Consider the following 12492-nt stretch of genomic DNA (forward strand, 5'->3'; position numbering starts at 1 on the left):
CATCACCTGATTTTCAACTTTCAAATGTAACCAAATCTAAGTTTAAAATCGGGATATTTGTCAAAATCACTATATTCTACATGCCTCGTTTAAAAAAAAAAAGCCCAAAATAAGTTTTTTACCAACTACAATCTATAAGAAGCTAAAAAAAAGTCTGTATTCTTTGGTACAAATGAGAAGCCATGGCTCAGCTGCAACCAACAGTCATGTGACAAAAATTCCGGGACATTTCGGTTGAACTGCAGGCGGTGTTTCACAGAGCAGAAAGCAACTGAATATGGATCAAATAGTAAAATATCTATAGTGTGTAGAATCACATTTTTTTCTCTTCCGTATTGACAACACCTTCGGATGCTTATAAAAATGTTGTACATGTAAATTTTTTTTGCACTTTATTTTTAAATAGACAGAAAAAACGTTTCTTCTGTGATTTAGGGCATTATAACTGCCATGCTGCTGTTTAGCACTAAACGTAAAGAAACTAGTATGTATATGCCATTGTTGTTGTTGGTTCAGGCACATAGTCATTACGCAAAGCAGCAGTAGACAAATTGACATTTCAATTGACAAAATTGAAATTAAGATTTCCCAAACTGTCCATCTTATACGTCTATACAGAGACGCATAAAGCAGAGTTTTTAAAAATCCTCGTTTAAATGACATAAATCACCATTTACATGTGGCTGAGAGACCCAAATGTAGATGTTGTGTGTAGATGTAGTGTATTTTTTCTTCCATTTCTGGTAAAATTTTGCTTCTTGACCTCACATACCCCCGGGATTTAGAAAAGGACTCGGTCATTTTCAGTGATTGCTAAAAATACTTTTTTTTTTTTTTGTCTGCTGCCAGGAAGACAAACAAACTTATGAATGGAAAAATCTATTCTTCCTGACAGATGGACGTAATCAGGAGATGAATCTGAGGCTTGTTTTGGTGCACCGTTTCTTAAATTAGTAATGTCCAGATTTTTCCATGAACTGCGTTTATGATTTGCAGGTAATATAATGAAAACCGGTGTGCATTTTAAATATTTGAACACGTTCAGCGTGTATTGATGAGCGTATAGAAGCTCTACTGTAACACGTGTGTGATCTGCTGCAGCTGTGTGTGCTCGTCTTGCAGCTAATGTCCATCACTGCCTGCTGCTGGAGTGTGTAATACAGAAGTGCTGGTCTTTTGTGCCAACCTGAAGGCAGTGATCTTGTTCCCCTGCTTGCATGAATAGAGAGAACAGGGCTTAGTGAAGGCTGCTGTCCTCCTTCACAGGTTTCTGACATAATGAAGCCAGTGTGTGATCTCACACAAAACCTTTCTGTGGAAGTGTGAGTAAGCTCGTCTTGATGCGCGCTTTCACCGTCTCAGAGCTGCAGGGTTTCTTTTTTTTTTTTTTTTCTTCGCAGAGATTAAAATGACAGGGTCGTGGATAAGCAGAACAGTGTGTGCGTTTGCGAGTGTATTCCTGCTGCCTGTGTGTGCTCGAGTACACTTTCCTCGCTGAGTGTTTGCATGTTGATGTGTAATGTAATCTTTGCAGCGCCGCGGGGACGGTTAATGCTCGCCAACATAGTTTGTATCAAGTAAACCGCACACAAAGAGCCGACGCGTGTCCTTTGTGTGGCCCTTTTTGCATGTCTGCAATTCCGAGTGTGTGTGTGTGTGTGTGTGTGTGTGTTCCTAAGCAATGTGGATCTCTGCAGCCAACAATCTTCCCGCCGCTGATACATTTAGCTAATAAAGCCAGATGACAAAAGTGGGGTTAGTTAGATTGGATTCCACCTCTTTTGTCTCCCCTCTCCACCCGTCCGTCCTCTTGGCTGGTGGTCAGTGATGTTTTGGGGGGAAAGAGGGCAGATTTAGACCCCCCAATTTAATTTAGCAGACAGGAGTTATGGAAATGAACTTGAGGGGGAGAGAGAAGGGGGCGTGTGATGAGAGGGGAGGATGGATAGGAAGGAGGGGAAGGGGTCCCCACATTTACTTCAGGAACACCACGTCCTTCCTGTCCTTCCTCACCTCCCCCCCACCCACCCACCCACCCATCCACTCCTCCTTCCCTTGAGCCTGTCTTATTGAGGGACTAGCAGAGACTGTGAAGGGTTTTTAGTGAAAAACGTAATATCATGCAGGATGGGGTGGGTTGTGGGTGGGTGGGGGGGGGCTGTATGTATGCACAGAGACAGAAGTAAAGTGACAACAATAGAGGATGGAGAGTGAAAGGAATGGTTGGGGGGTGGGAGGTGGACAGGCGCTGGGTCCGGCCCTTTTTAATAAATCTGAGTGCTCTGGTTAGTGCTTCAATCTCCTGTACTCAACTAACCCCCTGCCCACATTACACACTGACACACACACATGCACACAGCACCAAATACATACATGCACTTACTCTCTGTGACTCATTTTCACCCACATATGCTATTGCCAGACTACAAGCTCAAGGGCTTTTAGAAGGTGCTTTTTCCAGACTGTACAGCTGATGCTGCTCCTAATTGTGCTATCCACCAGATGTGAGCACAAAAGTACAAAATACAAAGGTGTTCGATTTTTATGTTTGGTGTTATAATATTAATTTCTTCTTTTTTCATTTTTTCTTTTTAAACTTTTGCTCTGTTGACAGTCTTTCTTCAGCTGCCTCGCCTGTCAACAAGGTAAAAAGTGGTACCGTTGTGCAATTTCAGCAAGCATAAAAACAGACTAAGAGCAGCGCAGCTCCTCACAAACACCTGGATGGGCTGTACATACTGCATCTAACGCGCGCAATGAGTCCAGTTTTGATGCTTCTTGAGTGCCTGGTGAATTAAAGTTTAAAAAAAATCCACACTAAAAACGAGCTGTTGCCTATCTGCCTTACATTTCTGGGTCCATTTTGTTGTTTGAAGGTGTAATTTTCTTATTCGTCATAGATAACTGGCCTAGTTCAGGTGGTACGATGTCACGTTAAGACGTCTCCAGCGGCTACAGTGCAGCGTAATAGCAGAAAATCTTTGCCCTGTCTGAAGCATCAACAGTAAACATCAGGTTTTGGTCTCAGCCACTCAGATGGAAGAGCCTCTTTATAGACCCTCCATTTTGTTCCAATGTTTAACACTCGTCCAGAGCGAACCTGTAAAACCGCTGCATAGAGCCGCAATGATATGTAGTCAAAGACACGTTGAGGTTTTTTTTTTCTTCTTTTTTTTTCTTCCTTAAATAATAGTCCTTGGTGTTGCCGTTTCTGCTGACACACGTCTGGCAGCTCCAGCCCAACAAGTTCACGGCCATTCTCTGTTCAGTCTGCCGTCAAAAGGCACTCTCGAAAATGCACGAGAGAATTCACAAAATTGAGCAGCAGGTCGGTTGAAGCAAAGTGGGAACATTACATCACTTCATCTAATAACTTCTGGAACCCTCAGCGCATTGATATCTAACCGTGTGAGACCACAAGATATTATTGTAAATCAAGTGCACTTAAAGGCGCTCACAATAGGCAAATCTCATTAACTGAAGTAATCTTTAAATGAAAACTTAACAAAGACAAATGGGCTGTTTGGTTAGGAGGGTTTCCTAGCAACCAGAAGGTTTGCAGTTCAGTGTGAGCTGCTGACGTTATAATGATACTTAAAGCTTCCAAACTGCCTCTGAGAGAAGAACCGAAGCTACATTAGCAACTCCCAAAATTATGTTCCCGTACAACGAAACTGCATACTCATTTACAGTTTGAAAGAAACATATTTTGTTCCTGAAAGTTTAGCTTGTGACGTAGCAGAAAAGGGTGTTTGTTTGAACAGTTTGAAGGAGCAACAAAGTCAGTGTAAAGATGTAGGAAGAAAGAATGGCAGCATTATCTGGGTAGGTTTCAGCAGCAAAATTTCGTGGCTAGGTTTTGGAAAATATCACACTTGAGCTTGAGCAGGGGCTGCAAGGTGGCTCCGTGGTTAGCATCGTTGGCCTTGCAGCTAGAAGGTCGCCGGTTCGCGTCCCAATGAGGCCACCTCTTTCTGCGTGGAGTCTCCATGTTCTCCCCGTGCAGCGTGGGTCCTCTCTGGGTTCTCCGGCTTCCTCCCACAAGGTCCAACAACATGCTGAGGTTAATTGGTAATTCTAAATTGTCCGTAGGTGTGAATGTGAGTGTGCTTGGTTGTCTGTCTCTAAGTGTAGCCCTGTGATAGACTGGCGACCTGTCCCGGGTGTCCTCTGCCTTCACCCTAAGTCGGTTGGGATAGACTCCAGCCCCCTGAGACCCTAGTGAAGATTAAGCGGTGTATAGATAATGGATGGATGGGCTTTAGCACGATAACTACATGTTAGATTCTCTGTTAGGTTCAGGCACCACACCTTCTTGGTCTAGTTTATAAAAAAAAACAGTTAAGGATAAAATACGATCCATTAACAACACGTTTGAAGCTTCTCTTCCATTTTCTGGGTACCAGGGTTTCGTCCAAATGTAGGTTTAGGACACTTAAAATGGACCTTTTGGAAAACGCCTTCAGATTTGAGATGAAGAATTTCAGAAACTGTTTTGTCAACGGAGAGAAACAGAGACTTTTGAAACTGATGCCACTGGCACCTCGTTAGCTTCCTAATTGGGTCTTTATTAACACTATCTTCCAAGAAGTATGTTCCTGTACAGCTAAACTTTTGCAAGAAATCAAATTTTATATGAAAGTTAAGAGTGTGACATGGTAGGAAAGGTTTTTAGTTTGAAGTTCATGTTGGCAGTAGAGAATGGATCAGTGATCTGAAGGGCTTGGAGACAGTGGTACCGTTATTCTTACACCTAAATTCCATTTTCACTTGTATCTTGGTTCGGTTTAGGCACTAACAGTAGGTGATGTTTTGGAAAATATCACACTTTAACATCTTTAACTACTTGTTAGATTCTTGGTTTAGTTCAGGCACCACAACTACTTGGATTAGGTTAAAGAGAGAAAAAAAAAGCATAGTTGGGGTTAAAATACGACCCTTTCACAACATGTTTGAAACTTCTCTTCCATTTTCAGAGTTTCTAGGGTGACCTGAATTTCGTTCAAGGTTTAGCTTCCAGGGATTCTGAAGATTTTCAGAAACTGTCTTGTAGTGTTACATTCCTGTACAACTGAGTTCCCATTTACCTTTTCAAAGAACTGTAGTTTCATACCAAACGGCACGACTGTGACTTAGTTTGAAGGAGTCACAAAGTCCACATGAGGTAGAAGTGGAGGTCGGCAACAAGACTTTCACTCAGAAGACGGGGGTTCATGTCCTGTGTGCGACCATTATTCATTATTCTAAGACTTCAGAGTTGTTTTTGTTCATTGTTTAGTTTCGGTTTTCACTCCTTGTTTGGTTAGGTTTACATAAGTGACAGTTTGACAACGGTGTTAGAAGCCTGGTTGGTCGAGGCAGATGTCCACCCTCACTGAGCCTGGTTCTGCCAGAGTTGTCTTCCTGTTGAAAGGGGATTTTTTCTTCCCGCTGTTTCCAAAGAGCTTCCTCAAAGAGACTCTTTGGATTTGTTGGGTTTGTCTCTATAATAGAATATTGTAAGGTATTTGTCTTAATATGTGAAGTCCCTGAGATAGCTAGTTGTGAACTGGCGCTTCTGGTTAGGTTTAGGAAAATGTCATGGTTTGGCTTTAAATACGACCCTTTCACAACATGTTTGAAGCTTCTCCTCCATTTTCTGGGTTATACAGTAAAGCAATGAAAGAAATAGCAAAGATACGGTGATGTGATATGTATTTCTGATAAGTTACCAACAAACATTTGCCTCAAAGTATAGCTGAGAATCCAGTTTAGTTGTATAGGAAGATCTTTTTAGGAGCCAAGGTTGACATGACACACTGTATTTCTAACAGTGAAGTCTTTAGATGTGTGCAGAAGTTTGTTGACATAAAGTGTCGTCCAAAATGACCCTTTGCTTTGATGAATAAAGGGCGCATTTGAAGCTCGGGCTTCATATTCAAAGCTGCAGTCAGTGGCTGTTTTATTTTTTTTTACATGATTGAAAGCACCTCGGCTGGACTGTGAAGTTGCAGCATACTGTATCCCCCCTCAGACGCACAGAGGCCAGACGCACTCACTCGCAGTTTTGAACACATAATCGTCTTCACACTCTGTGGCTCCAATCTCTTCCACATACAGTACACACACATTTACTACATCAGATAAAAGACGGAAAACTCTTTTTTTTTCTTTCCCCTTTTTTTCTCTCCTCCCAGCTCACCTCCTTATCGCCGGGCCCCCTCCTCTCCTCTACTTTATCCTCTTTTATTATCCCCTGCTTTATTTCCTTCAGCAGAGGAGTGCTCAGTCCAGAAATGAAATTAATCTGTTGTACTACACCCCTCCCTCCTGCCTCCGTCCTCCCCTCCTTCTTCCTTCCCTGCTTTCCCTCCTCCTTTCGCATCTCAATCTCATTCTCTCTTTGCTCTGTGGGGAGGATTGGACTCGTCACTTTAACCTCTTCATATTGGATATGAATCTGTTAGCCTGCCTGGCCCTCTCTCTAACACTCCCCACCTCAATCCACACAGTTCACACACACACACAGCTGAGTGCATGTACACAAACACACACACACACACACACACACACACACACACACACACACAAAGGCGCTGTCACACTTATTTACGCACTTGCATGCACACACACTGTGGTGAACATAAGCATGCACAGACACTGTACTCACACACACTTCATTCCACACAGGTATCTAAACAAATCTTTCGACAAATCCCAATCCTGCCGCGCACACACGCACACACATGTTGACATCTCTGACAAACCGTCCTCCGGCGGGTTTCTCCCGGTGCTTCAATCAAAGCCATTGATATGAATCTGGGCTGTTTTCTCCATGCTGGCAGCAGCGGCAATATAGCAGCTGTACTTTTTAGCAGCTACACATCTTTCATCAGGGCCTGTGCCTGGAAAATAGCTGTTTACTGCCCCTCCCCTCCTTCCCCGACGCCTCCCTTTTATTCCAGCCACTTCTACATAGAGACGGGCGATATTGCCGGATTTTAGCTTTGGCCTTGGCTGAACCATCCTGCCTTATTAGCGGGGATATCGAATGAATGAGAGCGGCTTCATACTTCATATGAAAAAAGAAGGCAGGGAGATTCGGGGAGGGGAGGGAGGCAGAAATGGGGGATGAGGGAGAAAAATGTGGGGAGTGAGCAAGGTTCTCCTTAATGGTTCCCCCTAGGGGTTTTAGCGGCTATGTGAGCTGGTGCAGCCACATACAGTCATAGCAGCGAAATGGGACAGGTGAAGATCCTCTCCCTCCTCCTCCTCCTCTCTAAAGAGTGGTATGAATATGGTAAATCCGCTGTCCGCTTGGCGGCATGATTCTCTCCCAGAAAATGGCCCTGTGTCTGCGTCCCTCGGGGGTATAAGCTAAGGAGATTCTGCATTTAGGCCCAGCACTCACTCCCTTTCTGCTCTCTGGGGGTTTGAAAGGGCCCCGGCCTGCCCCAATCCTCCTATCTATCTCAGCGCCGCGGCAACAGCAGCAGCAGCAGCGATAGCAAACAACACAGCGGCTCGGCTTAAACATGGAGGCTGGAGCTGCACAGCCGTCGCTATCTGGATGCACGGCTTTTACACTCACACACATGCAGAGCCTCTATCCATGTCAGTGTCTCACTGACTGAGTGAGGTCCATTTAGCTAGTGTTCGCCTGAGGCAGTGAGGGATCACCGACGACCATCGTCATGTTCGGTTACACACACACACAAACGCACACACACACAAGGTTGTTTTGTGCTACCAGCTCTGCAGCTCCAGTCTTGTCGGGGTCAGAGAACATGGTTGGATGGCAGCTCACTCAGACAGTCTGTCAGTCATCCATTACTGGAGGAGACAAAGCATTCAGTTTATTTGCACCTAGTTGGCCTTAGTAGTAGAGCTGGGAAATACTGACACAATCAAACAGAAGAATATTTCTGACTCAGTATTTTAATGTCAAAAATGTGACCCGCTTGCTCGCCTTTGACTTTCATTTTAGCCGATTTTCAGAAAAGATCAAATTTTATGAATCCTGAAGGAAATTCTTGTGCCAGATGTTGCTCAGAAAAAACAAATGGCACAACATAAGAAAGGCAGTGCCTAAAAAGTAGAACGCAATAACATATAAGTACGATAAATTACTGAAATAAAATAGGTAAGCTCAAATAAGGCACGAATAGAACAGTAGAAAGTAATGCTAGCAGTTATTTCATCACCTATCTTCATTTTGACTGTCCTGCGTCTGTTGTGTCCTCATTCACTTATTTGTGATAGCAGTTACTCTGTCCCCGTTTTGCTAAGTCCTTCATTTATAACCTAATGTTAGTGGGTAGTTCTGTATCGCACAGATACAGTCTGATTGATTGATTAAAAGCTTATAGATGATCAGCTCTTTCACATGGTTTTTAATTCAAGCTAGAGCGTGAATAATATGATCTGTTGGCCAGAAAAGCATTACTAATGTGAGTTTTATGGCTAAACATTACATCAGTTCAGAAAATAATTGTAATGCACGCGTTGGGACCGGAGACAGACGACATTTGAGCCGTATAATAATTACAGTCCTAAAAGATGTAAGGTCATTACAACATGTGTCTCCATTAAATTGATGCATTGCCTCATTCTGCTCAGCAGGTGATTAAGTTTTTCATTTAGTATACAGCCTGTTTGGAAGTCTTAATCACCGGCTTGTAAAATTAAACATTTATTAGGGTCAGGGTGCTGAGTGATAGAAATTTGGTTTCTTGCCCAAGGACACATGACCCTTGGAAGGAATCAATCCTGTGACCTCCCCGTTTGAGGGACAGTTTCTCTAATCAGCCAACACATTCTGCAGTAGGTGCTGCTGGGATACAGCAACGGAAACCTACTGATGAAGACAAGTTTTTATTTATTCACCACATCTGATGCTTCGATTCAATCAGTTAGATGCCTCACTTGTAATATAGCTGAGCAAAGATACAAAATAATTAAAGAAGTAGGCAGACAAAGAAAAAATAAACATTGGCAATACAACATAAAAAATTAACAGCTGGAAGAAGGATACGATAGCATTAACAAACTAAATCGCCCTGAGGATAGAAATGAGGAAAACCATATGCATGTTTTGCATGTTGTTGAGTAAAACTGAGTCTCCCAAGTTCAGTAAAAACAGGCTGCACACTCATTTCAGTGTGTTTCATAAAGGCTCACATTAAAAGACAGCAATAAAGTAAAATAAGGATGTTCAAATAAACCCAACAAGAAGCTTATAAATGCATAAAACTCAGTGTCTAATGAGGCCTTACGGAGAAAAATGGCCACCACACTTTGCAAATACACAGTCATGAGGATTATAATTGTGATAGTTCAGAGTGACAAACAGCATCCAAGGCCTCATCAGTGTCATCACTTCTACATTACAAATGCATATTCAGGTCTTTTAAACATGAGAAGTTTTTTTAAAAAACAGCTTTTTATATGTGTTTTTCATCCAAACCCAGTTTAAGGTCGCTGAAAACAGACCTTTTACAAAACTTGTCCAGGGTGAAGATTTTCAGAAACGGTTTTGTAGCGTTGACGTGCAAACAAATGGAGACAAATGTATTTTCTCAGCAAAAAAGTAGGACTATGACATAGTAGGAAAGACTTCCAGTTTGAAAGAGTCACAAAGTGCTCGTAAGGAATCAGGATGGAGGCATAAGTCGGCAGCGATGCAGGAACGTTACCTGTAGACTTAATCTTCGTTTTCACTCGTTGTTTATTTTTAGTTTTCATGTTCATTGTTTGGTTAGGTTTAGCCACCCAAACTGTAAGCTTAGATTTACAAAAATACCACAGGTTGATATAAAAATACAACCTTTTCACAACATGTTTGAAGCTTCTCTTCCATTTTTTGGGTGACGAGTCCCGCTCCATCTGATATCTGATGGGTTGGCTTAAAGTAGCGACAGTAAAGCAATAAAATAAATGGCAAAGATAAGTTGATCTGAAATGTATTTGTCATAAACAAAGAAAATATATCACTTTCAGAACTGAGAATGCAGTTTAGCCGTATAGGAAGGTGATTTTTGGGAGACAGCGTTGATGCAACCCACTGTGTTTCTAGCAGGAAGTCTTTAGATGTATGCAGAAGTTTGCTGACATACAGTGTAGTCAAATATGAGCCCTTTGAAGACCAGGCTTTGTACTCTAAGGTGCAGTTGTTTTTTTTTTTTTGCCAATACATAATTAAGAATGTGGTTTAGTTGCTCAGGAACGTGATTTTTTTTTTTTTTGGAGACAGGGTTTCCTTTCATTAATTAAATAATTTTAATCACGACTCAGCAACTAAGCAACCAACATAAACGCTCACGTGACATGCATTTTCAGACATTAGTATGCACAGACATTATTTCTAAATGCCTGTTTGTTTAGAGATAAAACATGTTAGCGCAGATGTGCTTTTGTTTATTTGTTTATCTGGAGGTGTGTGGGGAGTTTTACTATTTATCATTGGTTTTGTGTAATTTATCCAGAAAGTGACTTTGTCTGCTTGAATGTCATCAGTGATCACAGAGTAAAGAGCTGTGGCGCTCAGTGCTCACAAATGTTGAATTTAGACATGATGAAATATTGATGCAAATGTCCTCAGTGTGTTCATTCATGTGTGTTGAGGCCCAAGTGTGTGTTTGTGTGTCTTTCCAGAAGAAATTGGCTTAACCGTGTGTGTGTTGTCTGTGTGTGTGTGTGTGTGTGTGTCCACCTGTGCGTCCGAATTAGTGCCTTTGTCCTTCAGCTGTGGCACATGTGAGCCTAACAGTGTTTGCATAGTGCATCTGCTTGTGTATATCCATACTGGTGTGTGTTCGCTCCCCAGCCCCCTACTCTGCCTCCTGCACTCTGGCAGGGGTCTGAGCGCCCCGTGTCATCCCGAGCCCCCTCCTCATCTCCTTTGTCTGCTCGTCAGTTAGGGAGCGGTCCACGCGGGACCCCGGGATGCTGGGGGGTTGACCTTTACCCTTCACCCCCTAACCCTGCCCCACCCCTCGCCGTTGCCCCCGACGATTCGTATGCAAGCGAACCCGTCACCCGCCTATTCTTCTCTTTCATCCGTCCACGCCTGGCCAGGCTGTTGTGTCAAGTCTCAAGTTCAAGTCCCGGGATGGACCGGGGGCCGTCCAGGGCCAGGCCAGACCAGGACAGGGGGGAGGGAGGGGAACCAGTGTTTGGCTGCTCATTTTTTATCGGGGGTCAGCGGGAGATGGTCTGCTGGTGTTTTGGGGATGGGCTGGGGTCACACGCTGGGGTCAGCCCCACTCTGACAAACATGTCTGCTGTTACCGTGGACGTCATCTGTTATTACGCCTGAAATCCTATCAGTTAAAAAACTTACTGTCATTTTACTCTAAGATGGTGTAGGTTGGTTCAAAGTATTTCAACGTATCAGCAAGTATCAGCAAGTTTATTTGTATTTTATCTGCTTTACATAATACATAAAAACGTATCAAGAGAAAGTGTAAAGATAAGATAAGCCTAATCCCACAGTGGGGAAATTTGCTGTGCGAAGAGGATCGTGCAAACAAGAAGGGAACATCAGAAGAAAATACAAACATACAGAAGTAAAGATTCTTCCATGAGTGGATTTTCAGATGTGAAACAACAATATTGCACATGTCAGTGGTAGAGCACAGTAGAAATACTGATATAGGAAGTAGTGATATTGTACAGATTCTTGTATATGTAGAAAAACATGTGTTTTCAAATGTACAAAATGCTCACAGTGCACAGGCTGATTGTGTTGATGAAGCATAAAACAATTAAAAAATAACATTTCAACACAAAATAGTTCAATGGAGAATTTTGAAAAAAATGCGATAAATCAATAAGTTCAAGTTAAAGTGCAGTTTAACATGTTTGGCTTCTTGTAATATTAGTTTAAATCAAAGTCATAGAACCTCATCTCTAAGCTGCAGCACGCAGGCACAATATAAATATGTATATAGCATATAAATGTATGCACACACACGTGCTCTCATGCATAAACATAACACACACACACACACACAACTGCAACACATGCACAATGTACACTGCACTTTGTCTCTTTACTCCGCATTATTCATGACGTTTCCATGTTTTAGGAGTGTTTTATATCATGTTTTGTTGTTATTGCACAGCCTTCTGCAGCAGTCACTTTGCATTTCAGAGTCCATACTTAATGAGCAACTAAAACACTTGAACGTTGAGTTTGAGGCTCAGTATACAAAATAATCCCTCCTTCAGGCTCAGACATTTGTGGATATCGGACAGGATGGACTGTGGCACCAGTGCGACATTTCACCTCCATGATCTCCACGTCGTTGTGTTTTTGTCAGGAGGCTCCATTGTCCTCCGCGGAGGGGCCTGATGTGGGGGTTTGTGCAGCGGGCTCGGGGTCAGGGTCAAGGTGGGAGGGGCCTGGGTCAGCTAGCCAGACGGACGCACAGACGGTGGACTTGACATTGAGTGGATGAGTGGATTAACAGGATTGGCAGCCTCCTTGTGTTTAAGTGTATTGTCAGTGAG

The sequence above is a fragment of the Stegastes partitus genome, unplaced genomic scaffold, assembly GCF_000690725.1.
Source record: "Stegastes partitus isolate 25-593 unplaced genomic scaffold, Stegastes_partitus-1.0.2 Scaffold611, whole genome shotgun sequence".
Lineage (NCBI taxonomy): Eukaryota > Metazoa > Chordata > Actinopteri > Pomacentridae > Stegastes > Stegastes partitus.